Source organism: Tupaia chinensis, unplaced genomic scaffold (assembly GCF_000334495.1).
Source record: "Tupaia chinensis unplaced genomic scaffold, TupChi_1.0 Scaffold145396_1, whole genome shotgun sequence".
NCBI classification, from domain to species: Eukaryota; Metazoa; Chordata; class Mammalia; order Scandentia; family Tupaiidae; genus Tupaia; species Tupaia belangeri.
The window spans coordinates 4,032,291-4,049,859 of record NW_006205257.1 but is presented as its reverse complement, the minus strand read 5'-3'; the positions used below and the strand labels follow the sequence as shown (position 1 = coordinate 4,049,859).

The window sequence follows — 17,569 nt, the reverse complement described above, 5'->3', positions numbered from 1 at the left end:
CTTTTAATACTTTCAAGGGAGATTTTTACTTCTTGTATTATAGTCATCTCTAGCAGTTCCGTTTGAGTCTTTTGTAAAGTGTGTAATTCCTCTTTTAGATCTTGCAGGAATTTCCTCATCTCCTGGAACTTGTCAACTTCTTTCTCCTTTCTCTTTAGCAGTTCATTATCTCTCTTCTCTTCCATCTCTGTTAGCTTAGACATTATGAATGATCTAAATTCCTTATCAGACATTTCCATGATTTTTACCGAACTGCTTGTGGATGAAGAAGAGTTACTCTTTTCCCTTGGAGGAGAGGTATTTTCTCGTTTTCCCATATTTCTCATGATCTGGCAGTGATTTCTTATCATCTGATGGATGGTGTGTTTCTTTCAAATTCTGGAAGTTCAGCCTTAATGTTTAGGAGCAAGCAGACAGAGGCGATCTAAAATCTCTTTGCAGTTCTGTTGTGATTGCTGGTGCAGAAGATTTTAACCCTATTAGTATTTGGATGTTTAGCTACAGTGCTCTTAGATCCGTCACTAGCTCATTTGTTGGAGGCTGAATTATCAGTAGGAAATGTTTATTCCCTGAAAAATCTAGTTCGCTGGAGCCATGTGGAACCTTCTTCTGAGGCCCAGCTTCTTCTGCTGCTAGCTCGTTTGTTGGAGGCTGAATTATCAGTAGGAAATCTTCATTCCCTGAAAAATCTAGTTCGCTGGAGCCATGTGGACCCTACTTCCGGTTCTAATTTGAGATTATAGAACAATGGTCTAAGGCAAGCATGAGCAAACTTTCTGGTAAAGGGTTGAATAGAAAGTATTTTAGGTTCTATGGCTCTGGTGGTCTTTCTTGCAACTTGCAACTACTCAACTTTGCTCTTGAGGGGAAAAAAAAAAAAGCCCTAAAGAATACATATACAAATAGGAGTGATTGTATTCTGAGAAAATGTTATTACATGACTAGGTGGAGGTTGGGATTGGCCTATGGGACACAGTTTGCAATCCTTTGGTCAAAAGGAGGCTATGTTTCCAAGACTTAATTAATAACTGTGACAAATACATTAAAATTCTAGGGGCCAGCAGGTGTTGTGGTGGTTAAGATATTGGACTCCCACATGACCGACCGTGGCTGACCACAGATTGATTCCTGGACTTGATGGCTTGAAAATCATGCTGGGGGCATGTGCATGTGTGCTCAAAATCCTGAGAAGAAAATAGAGGAGAATGGATTGCAGTGTGAACATATGCCCTAAGGGTGATTTCTCACTTTCCTTCTTTTTGTCTCTCTCTGCTGCATGCACAAGCTCTATGGCAAAACAACAATGAAGATAATAAAAATCCAGATGATGATGACGATAACGCAAGCACACATGTGTGTTTCAAATATTACACTAATGCCAACTGTTATAGTCAGAATAGTCTCCCCCATGCCCAAAGATGTCTATGCCTTAATCTCAAGAACCAAAGACCACATCACCTTACATGGAAAGGAGACTTTACAACGATGATTAAGGTTGTGGGCCATGATGTGGAGGAAATATCTTGAATGATTTCTGTAGAACCAGTCCAATTGCATGAGACTTTAAAAGTAGGGAACTTTTCCAGCTGAGCCAGAGAGAGATTTGAGAATGCACAAAGGTTTAGAAAGGTGTGACATGGAAAAGATGCCCTCCTGTGTTGAAGGTTGAGGAAAGATGCCAAGAGGCAAGGAATGAGGTTGGCCACTAGGAGCTTCCCTTGAGTCCATGGAAAGGAACATTGTGCTAAGTTTCTGACTTTAGCTTCATAAGAACTGCTAGGCCACTGTTGAGGCCACTGTTTGTGATAATTTATTATAGCAGCAATAGAAAACTAATACATTAACTCCTCGAGAAAAAAAAAAGGAAAATCCAAAGTCTAATATCAACTATAAAGTAATTTCCCAGATATCCACTATTAACATATAGGTATATATTGTTAATATATGTGTGTGTAGAGAGAGAGAGACATATATACAGAAATAAAAATATAAATACTGTTTATATTGGCTACAATTTAGATCCTGTTTTATTTCATTTAACATTTTAAAATAATTTTACTGTGCCAATAAATTTTCTTCAAAAACATGTTTTCTAGTATAGATGAGTCATAATTTATTCACTCTCTCCTTTTTTAATTGTTTCTGATCTTTTCACTAGCATAAAACTTGCCAAGGAGAAAAATTCTTACACATATTGAAGTGTTAGGATGTTATAAGGTTATTCCCCTCTTTGTGCCATAAAAGTTGAAACTAGTTTTTCCCAGCTTTGTGTATTCAAGGTCACTTTTGATATATAGAAATTTTACATTTTATTTTAATCCACTAGATCAATGCTTCTTCATTACCTTTTTTGTCTATGGTTAGAAAGGCAATTCCACTCTCAGATTTCTATTTTCTTCTAGTTTTTTAAGAGTTCATGTTTTCACTTTTAACTTTGGCCTAGCTGGTATTTACTGAATTTCCTGAACTGTTAAGCTGTGTTTCTATCATCATTTATTGAATTATCGTTCATCTTTGACCCTGGGTATTTATGCCCATGATGTCCACTCTCCTAAGAGGTTAATTTCCCCCACGTGAGCATCTCTGAATGTGGACTACCTTACAGTCTCTATGGTTGATGGTCTTTGCTTAAAGGTAGTTCTTTTTCTTTTTTTAGAGAGATTTTTGCCAAAGGGCACGTGCACTTGCCAGAGAGACAGAAAGAGTCAGAGAGACAGAAAGTGAAAAATCACCCCCCAGGGGGGATGGCCACACTGCAATCCCTTTTCCTCCATTCTCTTCCTGGGATCTTGGGCACACACACACATGCACCTGGCGTGAGTTGTAAGCCACCATGTCTGGGACTCAAATCACAGTCGACTCTGTGGGAGTCCAGCAACTTAACTGGTCCCTTGAAGCTAGATCTTTAAGAGAAAGTTTCCGCCATCACCTGGGGGCACTATGGACTCAAGACCACTTCAGGCTTACAGCCAGAGAGCTTTAAGACTTCATTTCAGACCACAACACTATGTGGATTTTGGCTCTAATTATAATTCTCAGAGGAGGCAGTTTTTCCTCCCTCTATTGAGTGCCAACACATTTCTTTGAGGTCTCTTTCTGTGTGGTGTATTTCTTTCTCATGGACTCTTACACCAAGAATGTAACCCTTGGTATTATCGTAGTTCATTAAACTCCATCTTGAGAGTTTTTTTTTCTATTATTTGTGCATAGAATAATAAAGGTACCATACTATCAATGATGCATCTTAAATCCAACAAAATATATTATATATAAGATGGAATATATCTTAGGTTCAGTTTCTGGATTATCTAGTATGTTGATTTGTTTCTACTTCTTAATTGTACCAGGAGAATGATGCTCCAAATTTTTAGCTTTAATGTTTGTTTTAATTTCTGTTAAGACAATTTCTTCCTCATTACTCTTTCTTTCTAAAATGTTCCTGGCTATATTTTTTTCATTCTAGATTAATACTTCAAGTTTCCACGTATCACTCATATCAATAAATGAATAATTTAAAAAAAGTTTGATAGGATTTTTATTGGGTCTTTATTAATTCAATAAATGAATATGGGAAAATTGATGAGTTGATAATATGCAAAAGTGTATTACTCAAAACTTGATATATTTTGTCATTTTAAACATCTTTATGTCTTTTGTATCATTAAAATTTTATTTATATAAATTTTTGCATCTTTCTAATTAATGATGTTTTTCCTAGTGATTACATATTTTAATGCTACTGAGAATATAATTCTGTTTCATTAATTTTCTATTTGGTTACTTTTGTCATTCAGGACAGCTAACGATTTTTGTATTTTGATTTTGTAACTAGCCACCTCTCTAAACTTTCTTAATCATTTTCAAATTCTATTTTAATGATTTTAAGATACCATTAACTTTTAGACTGAACAAAATTGGAAAACCAAAGAAACATTGCCACTTTAAATTCATGCATTGATTATAAAATACATTCCAGGGTTTTAAAAATTCTGCATCTTAAAATGAAGAAACTTAGATTTTTACAAGCAGAACAATCACATTACTGACATATAATGGTAATATCATCTCTGTTCTCATAGCTCCTCTTATTTCTCTCTTATGTGTTATTTTACAGGCTAATATTAGAGATATTGTTCCTGATTTTAATGAGAAGGCCTTTAGTGCAGTGGTTTTTAATTACCTAATTTTTCTTTAGTGTTGGGAAGGTCATGGGCCTTTTGAAAATCTGATGAAAGATGTGTATTCTATCCTCCAGATTAAAGCAAATGTACATTCCCAATGCCTGAACTCTCAAAATTCTCCAGCCCCCTGTATATAGGCTTCTATGAACCACAAAGTTCATGAAACCTAATTTAGGCTTCCTTCCCCAGGGATTTACATTTTGGACAAATGCTAAATAGCAATTTAAGATAGATCCTCTTTGACTGATTAGGACATTCTCCTTCTATTTCTGTTTTATTTTTTCCCCATTTAAAATTTTGAATTTCTGTTAAAGTCTATTAAATACTGCTCAGGTATTGACAAGGATAATTTCTCCCATTTCTGTACCCTTTCCTGCACTCACATGCTTTGCTATGAGACCTTACAGTTTCTTCTCCTACAGAATGAATTGATTTCTCTGTCTTACAGTTACTGGAAACAGACATGTGACTGCCTTCGGCCAATTGGCTGTTAACTGACTAGATATGCGCAGAGACTACAGCTCGCTGTGTGACCGGTTATGTTTACCCCTTCTCTCACCATGGGAGGAACATGCCTAGAGTAGTCCTCTGGTGCAGACAATGAGAGACAAGAATGGCCCAAATAACAGGTTGAAGCCAAGTTGAATGAGCCCAACCAGGATGATCTGGCTGCCTGCTGACTCACAAATGAATGAGCAAGAGTATATGATGGTTTAAAGGCACCGTGTTAGTCAGGTTCTCCAGAGAAATAGATGATAGGTGATGGATGATAGCTAGATGATAGTAGATAGATAGATGATGATAGCTAGATAGTTGATAAATAATAGATGATGGCTTGGTTGATGATCGATAGATGGTAGTTAGATAAATAGATACATAGAATAGAGGGGATTTATTTGTGGAATTGGCTTATACAATTCTGGAGGCTAAGGAGTCCCAAAATAAACCATCTGTGAGCTGGTGACTCTGGAAAACTGGTTGTGTGACTCAATGCAAGTCCAAAGTTCTGAGAACTGGATTGAGGTGAGGGTGCTGGGACAAGACCAGAGAATCTAGAGCTCAAGTGTCCAAAGGCAGGAGAAGAAGAGAATCCCAATTTGCTCTAGGAGAAAGAGCAAATTTGCCTTTCCTCTGTCTTTTTGTTCTATCCAGCCTTCAGTCCATTGGACGGTGCCTTCCTCAGTTGAGTGAAGGCAGTTCCTTCTTCAGTCCAGATTCAAATGCCAGTCTACTGCAGAAACACCCTCACAGACAGACCCAGAAATAATGCTTTGCTAGCTAGCTGGATATCTCTTAATTCAGTTAAGTAGACAACTAAGATGAACCATCACAACCACTAAGTTTGGGGACTGGTTTGTTACAAAGAATGTTGTAACTAACTAATTCAAGTATCTATATATTTAATCACGGTAGTATCTTTCTATCGCTATGAAAACAGTTACCGCGGGAACTTAGTGAGTTAACACAACACACATTTACACATTTATTACCTCGGTTTCCCTGGGTCAGGAAACTGCATGGCTTAGCTAGGTTCTCTGCTCAGACTCACACAAAACTGCAATCAAGATATCAGCCCAGTTGTGTTTCTTTTTTTTTTTCTTTTCTTTTTTTTATTTTTGAGAGGTTTTTGCTATAGGGTGCATGCACTCACCAGAAAGACAGAGAGAGACAGAGAGACAGAAAGTGAGAAATCACTCCCCAGAGTGGATGGCGATGCCACAATCGCTTCTCCTCTATTTCCTCTCAGGATCTTGAGCACACACACACGTGCACCCAGCGTGAGTTTAAGCCACTGGGTCCAGGACTCAAACCACGGTTGACTACATGGGAGTTCAGTGACATAGCCATTATGCCAACTGCTGGTCCTGTAGCCTGGTTGTGTTTCTAAACTGGACACTTGACTGGAAAAATAATTCACTTCCAAGCTAGATCAGATTGTTGGAAAAATGTATGGGTCATTGGGAAAGTCATAACCGATTTTCGCATAGAAAAATACGCCATGACTTTCCTGATGATCTTGTATTTTCTTATGGCTATTTTGCTGAAGTCACCATTGTTTTCAAGCTATACGGAAGAACCACTCTCAGCTCCTAGAGCACCCTCAGGTCCTTGCCATGTGACCCCCTTATGGAGCCGTGTCTCACAACAAGATGGCCTACTTCTTCAAAGCCAACAAAAGAGAGAGAGGAAGAAAGAGAGTAAGAGTGGGGGAGAGAGCCTCTTTTCAAGACCTTGTCTCTTTCTTTAAAGGATTATTTAATTTATTATTATTATTTTAATTTGCTATGGTCACCAGGGAGAAAGAGAGAGAGAGAGAGATGGAAAGTGATAAAGCAAGTCATCAGGTCCACGACTTGAACCGTGGTAAGCTATGTGGGAGTTGAGCACCTTAACTACCACACCACCTCCTGATCCAAGACCTGTCTTAAAGGGATTATCTGATAGGTCAGGCCCACCTGGGATAATCTCTTTTTTGATTAACTCAAAGACAATTGATTAGAAACACTAATTACATTTGCAAAACCCTTTTATCTTTGCCATATCCTGTTATCTAGAGCAATGAACAGCTCCCACCCACAGTCAAGAGGCAGAGCCTATACACATTCACTGGTGGTCATCATAGAATTCTGGTTACCACAACTATATATTTAATAGTTAATTATATTAACATGTCAATGTAATCTCTAATGTTAAAGCACGTTGTATTCCTAGAACAGATTTTATTTGGTTGTAATTTATCATTATTTAAAAATACTGCTAGTTTTCATTTGTACTTTGTTTTCATTACTCATGATAGAATACATGTGTCTGCATATGAGAGTGAGAGCCAGGGAAGAGAGAAGGAGAGAGACAGAGGGTCACCCTTCACAGGAACAAGTCATGCCATGATTCTCTTCTTCAAGTTTTCCAGCCAATTGGATCATGGACACCTGAACACAAAAACAGGCAGGTTTCTGGCAGATTGGGTCAGGAACGGGCCAGGGGATTCAAACCCTGGTTACCATGTGGGATCCAACTGTCCTCAAATACCTCATTACCACTGCACCACAGAGCCAGCCCTCATTCATACTTTTGTTCTTACATCCAAATTAGAGAATGATTTATTGTTCTCATCATGCCATTCTCATCAGTTTGATAGCAAGAAAATTAAGCTATAAAACATATTTGGGGACCAGCAGGTGGTATAGAGGTTAAGATGCTGGATTCCCATGGGGACAACCATGGCTCAAGTCCCAGACCCGGTGACTTGAAACTCACCGCAGGCGTGTGTGCATGTATGCTCAAAATCCAGAGGAGAATGGAAGAAAAGGGATTGCGGCATGGCCAACCCCCGGAGGAGGGGGAGTGATTTCTTGCTTTATGTCCCTCTTTGTCTCTCTGGCGAGTGCATGTACCTGATAGCAAAAATCTCTCAAAAGATGAAAAATAAATAAATATGTTTACAAGTTTACTGTATTTATCAGGATCAGAGAAACAGAACCAAAACAAATATTATGAGTATAGACATGTGAGCTTACATGAATAGAAAAAGAGCTAGAAATGGCCACAGATCACGGGTAAAGGCATGCTCAGTGTACTCAGGGAAGTCTCTGGATGTAAATAGCCAACCACCCAATGTGGGGTTGCCTTGCAGGACATTGCATTAACCACTACACCACTGACCACCAACATGTATTATTTACCTCTTGATCCTGGCCAGCTGGATGGATGGACTAACTAGAGCTCCTGAGACCATCTGAAAAGCCACACAGCCCTGACCACTGAAGTGGGATCCCGCAAGGGGAACTCATGGAGTTGTTCTAGAAGAGGACCTCTGTGCCATCTGTTCCCTCTGTGAGAACTACTGTCTCTGCAGGCCTAGCTCTTGTAGTTGGAGTGGTCTTTGGTGGTTCTGGGGGAAGAGAAACTGGACATAGTGCAAGAATAGAATGAGGGTGTACTGAGGCCTGCTGGGCAGCTCTGCATCTGTCTGTCACCAGGTCTGTCCACTCCAGCCTCTGATAATGACCTTGTCTTTCTTTCTATCCTCTGAAGATCACCTGAGTTTCTCCTTAGCCTTCCTGGGAAATGTTGTTCTTGGTCTCAGATAAAAGCTACAGGGCCAAGTTGACAAGGCACCGCCCGGGTTCATCTCTCCTCCTCGGAGGTCTGAAATGATCCAGGCAGCATGGATTTGAACAACATATTTTTTTGGAATATGGAAAGAACTTGGTCATAAACCTTTTGATGCTGAATGGGATCACCAATAGGCAAGAAATAAGAGAAATACAAGAGGAAAGGTTACAGACCAGGCAAGGAGAGGGAGGACTTCAGGCTGCTCATAGCCCTCTGCCTGCTTAGGGGGAACACTGTTTCTTACCTGCAAATTGAGAGCCAGGTGACCCCATAGGGGAGAAGTTACTCCCAGGAGCAAATCACAGATAGGCCCATACCTAGAGAATGCATGGAATAGGAAAAAATACTTTCTCTACCATCTCTATAGCTTTGGTTTTCTGGGGGTTCTTTTGTTTGTTTGTTTGTTTGTTTGTTTGTTTGTTTTGGTCAACTTGATTTTTGTGGGGTTTTTGTTGTTGTTGTTTGTTTATTTATTTCTTTATTTCTTCTGAGACAGAGAGACTGCCCTCCCTCTAATGGTCTTCACAGCACCCTTCAACCTAGTGCAGCCAGCCCAGATCACAGGCATATTTAGGCCTAGGACTCAAAGCCATAAACCCAAGACCTTTCCCACATGGGTCCAGTTACATTATCACTGTGCCACCACTTAGCCCCTTTCTTTGTCAACTTTTAAGCCTTTTTTTCTTTACACAGTTAGCAGAAGAATATTACACATAATAGAGAAGATGCACTTACTGACTTTGATAATTTTTTGTTCAGTCCACTCATTAGACGAGGTGCTATTCCTTTACTGGTTCTCGATTTCTTTTTAACCTCACGTTCTCTGAACTATGTTTTTTTTTTTTTTATGTTTTTCCTTTAGTTATTTTACATTTATTTATAAAGATAATCATAGTATGTTCCTTCCCAACCAGGTAAACATAGCTTCAAATATGGCACTAAATATTTGACAACACATTAGCTCTTGTTTAATAGTGATTTAAAATTCTCTGTATGATCAACCCAATGTCAGTATCATATATCCGAGTCTTTTTCTAATGCTTCTTTTGACTCTTCAAACTGTCCTTCGTGTTGCTTTGTAGCATGCCTCGCAACGTTTCATTGAAAGTCAGATGTGTATTACACAATAGGCACTGAGGTAAATAGGTCTCTAGTGTGAGAGCATATGCTATTCTGCTAGGAGTTGGGCTGTATTTAATATTTGTTGTAGCTAAGTACCTTAAATTTTGAATTTCTCTTGTGCCCTTATCTTTGCCTCTCCTCTTGACTCGGCTTTGCCAGCAACACCTCCTCAGAGTCTATTTCTTCTAGCACTTTCAGTCACCCACTGTTACAATACACACTTTGTGGGTGTGGTGTAAGGTGTAGGGCAGTGGTGAGGGCATTTTAGAATCTGATTCTCGTTATTTCAGCGAGCCTGTTTCTCAGGGTTGTGACATTCACAGGTATTTCTACTGTGGTAGTTTTTTTTTTTTCTTTCCCCTCCTGCCCTCTACTACTCCTAGTTTCAGCATTTCCAAGTGGCTTTCTCTTTCTTTTTAAGGTTTTGTCATAGGGCATGTGCACGTGCAGGAGAGAGGGAGATAGAGACACAGTGAGAGGGGAAGTGAGAAAACACCACTCAGAGGGGGATGACGTCACCACAACCCCTTCTCCTCCATTCTCTGTCAGGATTTGAGGTATGCACAAGTATGCACATGGTGTGATTTTCAAGCTGCCAGATCCAAGACTCGAACTGTGGTCAGCCATGTGGGAGTCCAGCTCCCCAACCACTTTGTTACTTGCTGGCCCCTCCCAATGACTTTCTAAAATCCCTAACCCTGATTGACTGTGTGCCAACTCTTACCATGCTTCAGATGCCATAGGGAGGTGCATAGGAGGACCTCGTGTGGGAGGAATGCCCTTCTTCCAGTTGGGATAAAGTTTCAGAATAGTGCTCTGGTACAGGCTTGTGCTCCAGAGATCTCTATTATAGAGAGGGCTCTGTGTCTATGTCACAGTGGTTTCTCTTCCTGTCCCACTGTCAGAGCCATGAAGATGTCTTTCTCTACCCTTACCATGAACAGCTGGTAGGATCTGCGGGTAGAACTCACAAAGCCGCAGGCCCTCCCTGACATCAGCCGCAGAAGTGTCTCACTCCCACATGCTCAGCCTCCAGCAATCAGTCAAAGCTATTTTGCGCATGATCCTACCACTTCCTGGTTCCAGTGACTCCAGATCCAGCTCCCAGTAAGTAGATTTCTATTGCCCTAATTCTCTGGATGCACCTGTCTCTCTAGGTCTCAATGTGACTTTACCTTATGATCTTGATGGTGGGTCCAAGAAAAGTTCTTGCTTTTCAGTTTGTTTTTTAAACTTCTTATTTTTATAGAAACATTGGCTTCCAAGTGCTTATCATGTTAGAGCTGAAACTAGAATCCCTTCTTTTTTTTTTTTGGAGAGGTTTTTGCTACAGGGTGTGTGTGCTCACCAGAAAGACTGAGAAAGACAGAGAGAAAGCGAGAAATCATCCTCAGGGGAAATGGCCACACTGCAATCCCTTCTCCTCCATCTCCCCTCGGGATCTTGGGCATGCACACACATGCGCCTGGCGTGAGTTTAAGCTTCTGGGTCCAGGGCTTGAACCGTGGTCAGCTACATGGGAGTTCAGCAACATAGTCATTACTCTAACTGCTGGTCCCAAAGCCCTCCTTAACTATATTTTTTGTTTTATTTTTTACCTTTTTTTAAAGAGGTTTTTACTACAGGGCGCGTGTGCTCACCAGAAAGACAGAGAGACAGAAAGTGAGAAATCACCCTTCAATGGGGATGGCCATGCCTCAATCCCTTCTCCTGCATTCTCCTCTCAGGATCTTGGGCACACATGCACATGCACACATGCTGGCATGAGTTTAAGCTACTGGGTCCTGGACTCGAACCATGGTTGACTACATGGGAGTCCAATGACATAGCCATTAAGCCAACTACTTGGTCCCAATCCTCCTTAACTTGTAACTTACACACAAAAAGTAGTAATTAAGAGAATTGTTTTTGATCAATTCAGATGCAAACAAACTCTACCCACTGGCTAAAAGGTGGAAGTTGGTCACCCTGGGTTCATTGTATCAGTGCTAAGTACATTTTTGTAAGTGCACTTATTTTTAGAATAGGGAGAGATGTCAGTATTGGCTAAGAGAAAGCATTGAATACTTTTGCCACAGATCATATGTATTAAAGTGTGAATTCTGCACACTTATCCTGTCTACTCTTAAAGATATCATTGAGCCAGACAGTGGAGCAAAGATAATGTCATGCTCTACATTTCTGGACCCACATGGGAAGGTCACGAGTTCATGCCCCAAGGCGCTTCTGTACACACTGGTTATATATATATATGTGGGCCCATGATCTGGGCTAGCCAAGGCTAGGTTGGGTGTGGATCATGGTGTGAACACCTTTTTGGGAGTAACTGTCTCTCTTTCTCTCATGGCAAAAGATTTTAAAAATTTTTAAAAGGTATCATCAAGATAGGCTTCACAACTTCCTTTAAAAAAACAGAAAAGCGGGACTAGCTGACAACATAGTGATTAAGATGCTGGACTCCCACATGGTCAGCTGAGGTTTGAGTCCCAGACCTGGTGGTTTGAAACTCATATCTGACAGGTGTGCATGCGTGCTCAAATTCATAAGAGGAGAATGGAGGAGAAGGGATTGTGATATGGCCATCCTCCCTGAGGAGTGATTTCTTCCTGTCTGTCTCTCCATCTCTCTCTGTCTCTCCACCAAGTGCACAGCCAAATAGCAAAAAGAGAGAGAGAAAGACAGAGAGAGAGAGAGAAGCAAATGATATTATGAGTCTTGAAATCACAGAGCAGCGCGCCATTTAGATCACACATCCTCTGTTTTGGGGAGAGGCTCATCATAATGAATAAGACACACACCAAAGGGAAATGCCAGATATTTAAAAAACAATTATATGACCAATCATGATAAACTAGTTATTTTTCAGAATCAATGATAAGAAACTTTGAAATGGGGACCAGCAGTTAGCGTAATGGCTATGTCACTGGACTCCCACGTAGTCGACCGTGGTTCGAGTCCCAGACCCGGTGGCTTAAACTCATGCCGGGTGCGTGTGCATGTGTGCCCAAGATCCTGAGCGGAGAATGGAGGAGAAGGGATTGCAGCATGGTCATCCCCCCTGGGAGTTGATTTCTCGCTTTCTATCTCTCTGTCTCTGTCTGTCGGGTGAGCGCACGCTCCCTATAGCAAAAACCTCTTCCAAAAAAAAGAAAAAAAGAAAAGAAACTTTGAAATGAATGGCTACGAAAATTGAGGCACAACATTGCACAATGGTACGTTAAGATAGGAGGCTGAAGGCAGGGGCAGTCTGTCACTGCAGCCCAGTCTGTAAGGTAGCATGTCCTGATACTCAGAACAGACAGCTCAGAGACAGACCAGGCATTTGCCTAGTGTGCCAGGACTAGAGGGGATGTAAGGAGGAGGGAACCAACTTTGGCTGAGCATCTACTGCATCACAGTTCATCCACTCATCTGTCCCCTCACTTGAATAAATGACTGAAGTTGCACTTTACGCCATGCATTGTTCTTGGTAGTGCTGAGAGAAATGTAAGTGGGATCTGGTTCATTCCCGTGGGAAGCTTATCATCCAGCGTGGAGAGCAGACTGATAAGCGGGCCCTTCATTCCAGTGTGATATGCGTTAATGGGAAAGTCTGCACAGATTTCTTTGGAATGCCCTTGGAGGGGTATGGGCCTTGCCAGGGTTGGGACAGAAGATATGAGGAAGGGGCTGAGAAGGAAGAGTAAGCCAGGCTGAGGACCACAGGGAGCCTGACTTATTCAGGTACTGTGGAGTTCTGTGTGGGTACCACACAGGGTACTGCAGGTGGGTCAGAATCAGGCTTTCATCCTTGGGCGATAGGAACCAGGAAGAGAATTCAGAACAGCTTCATGATCAGATTTGTGTGAGAAGGAGATCATAGGGACAATTACATAGAAAATGTATTTAAGACAGGTGGGACAATTACATAGAAAATGTATTTAAGACAGCTGACGTGGGAAACCAGCAGTTAGCGTAATGGCTATGTCGCTGGACTCCCACGTAGTCGACTGCGATTCACGTCCCGGACCCGGTGGCTTAAAACTCACGCCGGGTGCGTGTGCGTGCGTGCCCAAGATCCCGAGAGGAGAATGGAGGAGAAGGGATTGCGATGTGACCATCCCCCCTGGGGGATGATTTCTCGCTTTCTGTCTCTCTGTCTCTCTCTGTCTGTCTGGCGAGCACACGCGCCCTATAGCAAAAACCTCTCCAAAAAAAGAAAAAAAAAAAAAGACAGGTGACGTGGACACCAATTGAAAAACTTACGCAGAAGTGACCAGGGCTCCAAATAAGGACAAGGAGGGAGGAAGGAGAGAAATGAAAAGATTGACAGCTATTAGGAAGGTAAATGGATAGCACTTGATGGCCAATTCAAGGAAGTGAAAGTAAGGGAAGTATCTACAAGGCCCAGGTCTGGATTATCAGTACAGGAGTGATAGGCAGCTCTGTTTATGTGATGAATGACAAGGCAGAACATTTGGGGGAGTGGTAGAATGTATAAAGGGTGTGTTGACAGGATTTTTTTTTAGAAAAGTGTATTTTTTTGAGAGAGATATTTTTGTTCTAGGGCACATGTGCTTGCCAGAGACAGAGAGAGACAGAGAAACAGAACATGAGAAATCACCCCCTCCCCCGAGGGGGATGGCCATATCACAATTCCTTCTCTTCCACTCTCCTCTCAAGATTTTGGGCATGCATGCACATGCATCCAGTGTGTGTATCAAGCCACCAAGTCGGGGACTCAAACTGTGGTCCCCTATGTGGAAATCCAGTGATACAACTGCAACATCATCTACTGGCCCCAAGAAAAGTTTATTTTTATTTCAGAGTGACCCATAAGACTTTATGCAGATAAAAGTTCTATGAGGACTATCACTCAGGTTGGCTTCTAGGAACTCACCAGTCAAAGCAGCAAAACTGTTTCTTAACCAGATCAAGGTCATCAGGAAAGAAGTGCTGGAAGGGTGATGAACACTTGCTTAAATACTTCCTGTTTGCAAGATGACTAAAACTTCAACTGTGGATGGGACTTCTAATTGAATGTATCCAGAAGTTGGAACTGAGGAGAGACCTAAACTTGAAAGTTGCCTTAACCTTGACAAGAGATCTCGAAGCAAACCTGTCAGAGTCCATGAATATTCCCTAGCCCACCTAGAGGTTGATTGTGTGCAACTCACATTCGAGTCTGGGGTTTTCTGTGTGTCTCTGCTGAGGCATTTACTGGCCTTAGACAGTGCCTGGCACCTACACAGAGGAGGTCAATAGTTCTGGAGAACCGACCCCTCAGGAACAACACTGAGTTATTGAAGAAAGACCCACTGCTGGATAAATGCCCACCTTTAGGACCCCCTTGGGGAACCAATTTTTATTTGGGTGTACACTGCTTCTCAAAGTTTAGCTCAACTTCTTCACCTGGAAAGAGTACTAAGACTCAGATTCCTTAGCTTCCCCTAGGGACTCCAATTTAATAGGTCTTGTAGGAAGGAGAGGGATAGAATTTGCATTTCTAACAAGCTCCAGGGGTCCATGGGACTATTCTCAGATGTGGGAAGGGTAACTCCTCATGAACACTCTATTGATTTCATCTTTCCCTTCTCCTTGCCCTCACTCTGCTTCCTGGGCTCCCACCCTAAATGAACTAGCACCCAAATCCTTGTCTAAGATCTACTTTGAGCAAATCTTAATTATGGTAGCTATTAAGGTCCCTGTCTTAAGGGACCTTAAGAGATCTGCAATAAGGGGCTCTTTGGGGGAACTATCTTGGAATTGTCTGCAGAATTAATAGTGATAAGCCTTAGGTTAAAATGGCAACTAGTGAGTTGTGTCTGATTCCCCCCTTCCCTCCCTTTGAAATAACTTCCGAAAATATTCACATAGAGAAGGGGTTACATTTCAACAGGCATGGAAACTTGGCTTACTGATCCACAATAGTTAGGAACCTTAACAAAGGTTTTTGCTGTTTTTTTTGTTTTTTTCTTGTTTTTTTGTTTCTTTGTTTGTTTTTGGAGAGGTTTTCGCTATAGGGCACATGAGCTCGCCAGATAGACAGAGACAGACAGAGAGACAGAAAGCGAGAAATCATCCCCCAGGGGGGATGGCCATGCCACAATCCCTTCTCCTCCATTCTCCTCTTGGGATCTTGGACACGCACGCGCACGCACCCGGCATGAGTTTTAAGCCACAGGGTCCAGGACTCGAACACTGGTCGACTACATGGGAGTCCAGTGACATAGCCATTATGCTAACTGCTGGTCCCAAGAACCTTAACGGAGTTTTCAGCAGCCACATGGATATAGGGTCCACTTGGGTGAGGTCAATGGGCCATATCTGCCTCTGTTCATGCTCTACTTCCTTTTGCCTCCCAGCGGAAGCCTTGGTTGTTAACTGTTGCTCCTGTATTGCTTCTGAGAAGTTAGTGGAACTGAATTACCATGGCTATTGTTGCTGCTTCTGCTACTATTGCTTTTATGCAACCTTTGAGGACTTAGTTATTACTGTTCGTGTTAATGCCATTTTTATTTTTATTACTGTTCTTATTAGGCCCTCTAGGATTCCACAGATCCCCTGAAACTGATGGAAAATTCTGTGCCTTTTTCTGAAGAGAGGGTCCATAGCTTTTATCAGATTTGTCAAAGAATCCCTGAAATGTTAACGATCTTTGGCTTAGAGGGTAGTTTTAATTCACAAGAGTAGGTGAGTTGGAAATCAGGTTGGCCTGGCCCCATAGCCTAGTGACTAAGGGAGCAAGATCCCACATGGCCTACCACAGTTCAGATCCTGGTTCTGGTGGCTTGCAAAACATACCAGCTGCATGTACATGCATCTCCCAAACCCCAACAAGATGGAGAGATGAAGGAGAAGGGATTGCAGCATGATCGTGATCCATTAGGGGGTGCTTCCTCTCTCCCTCCCTCCCTCTTTTCCTCTCTCTCAGCCTTTATCTAGTGAGCACTCACACCCTCTAGTAATTGAAAGAAAAAAAAAAAAAAGGGAATCTATGCAGGTTGCTAAGAAGACAAGGTGAGCTCGTGCCTGGGTAACAAGGAAAAGTGGTGATGCTATGAACAAGGGAGAGAGTCTCATTGATGAAAATGAGAGTGTCCACCTCTCTAGAGACATGGGTCAGGGTGAAAGGGGACAATGCACGAAGCATCTCAGGGACTCGGTGGTTTCAGGAGGCACACTTGGGTGGGCCCAGGCACTGTGAAGAATACCCCAGAGGAGAGAAAGCATCCAGAAGATTGGACAACCCCTGTAGGAGCCCTCCAGCAAGGAGGGCTGAGAGAGATACACTGCAGCTTCAAGAGGGAGGTAGGAGAGTGGGGAGGGAGAGTTAATTTTGACAGAAACAAGACATGCTTTCATTTCTGTTTTAAATATGGAAAGTGAGGCTCAGGAAAGTAAAGAAATCTGTCCAGTTTCACTTAGTCCGTTAAGCACAGAACTAGAAATTGGCTTTAGTCTGTCTCTCTTTGGAGTAATCTTCCCACTACTTAATATTGCTTTTCTTCTTTTTTAAGCTTGTTGCCGGATGCCTTCACTCCTTGGAGAGAGACATAGAAAGAAAGATAAAAGGAGAAAAAAGTGACAAAGCAATCCCCAGGGGGAGGTGGCGATGCTTCAGTCTTTTCTCCTTCATTCTTCTCTCAGGATTTCAGGTACACACACACATGCCACGCACCCAGCACGTTTTGCAAGCTGCCAGTTCCAGGACTCGAACTGAATAGTTGGCCATGTGGAATCCAGGCCATTTAACCACCACACCACCAGCTGGCCTTCTTTGTATTTCTCAGAACTGCTGAAAAGTCTTTGCAGTCACAAACACCTGCTTTTCCATAAAGGCGGTGCAGGACTGACATTCTTTCACAGACCTTTTTTAGGATCACTTTTCAGGGGGCAAGGACCTCCAGGAAGGGACAATGCAATCAAAGTGAGTGATGGGTCCGGCATCAGACACATCCCCTGATCAGAAGCAGGAACTGAAGGTATTGCAAGCCTGGGATAATGAAGAGGAATAGTCTAGAAAATGAACGAGACAGACAGCCACCAAAGACACAGTGCCCGCTCGAGTTTTGCCCACACAGAGCTTGTGGAATACCCGTGTCCTGGTTCCTTCCTCTTCCACTGGAGAGGTTGGGTCAGTGTTCATCAACAGTAGCTTTCTCCAGAGG

The 17,569-nt window shown here is 42.0% G+C and overlaps 1 long non-coding RNA gene across 1 annotated transcript in view; it reads left to right on the top strand.

Annotated features, from left to right (window-relative positions):
• LOC102501407 (uncharacterized) overlaps window positions 1-7,121 on the top strand; it is a 12,067-nt gene extending 4,946 nt beyond the window's left edge. The window contains exon 3 of the long non-coding RNA XR_001369703.1: window positions 6,979-7,121. This is a non-coding gene — a long non-coding RNA (uncharacterized LOC102501407). The remainder of the gene's footprint in view (window positions 1-6,978) is intronic.
• The last annotated feature ends 10,448 nt before the right edge of the window (window positions 7,122-17,569 follow it).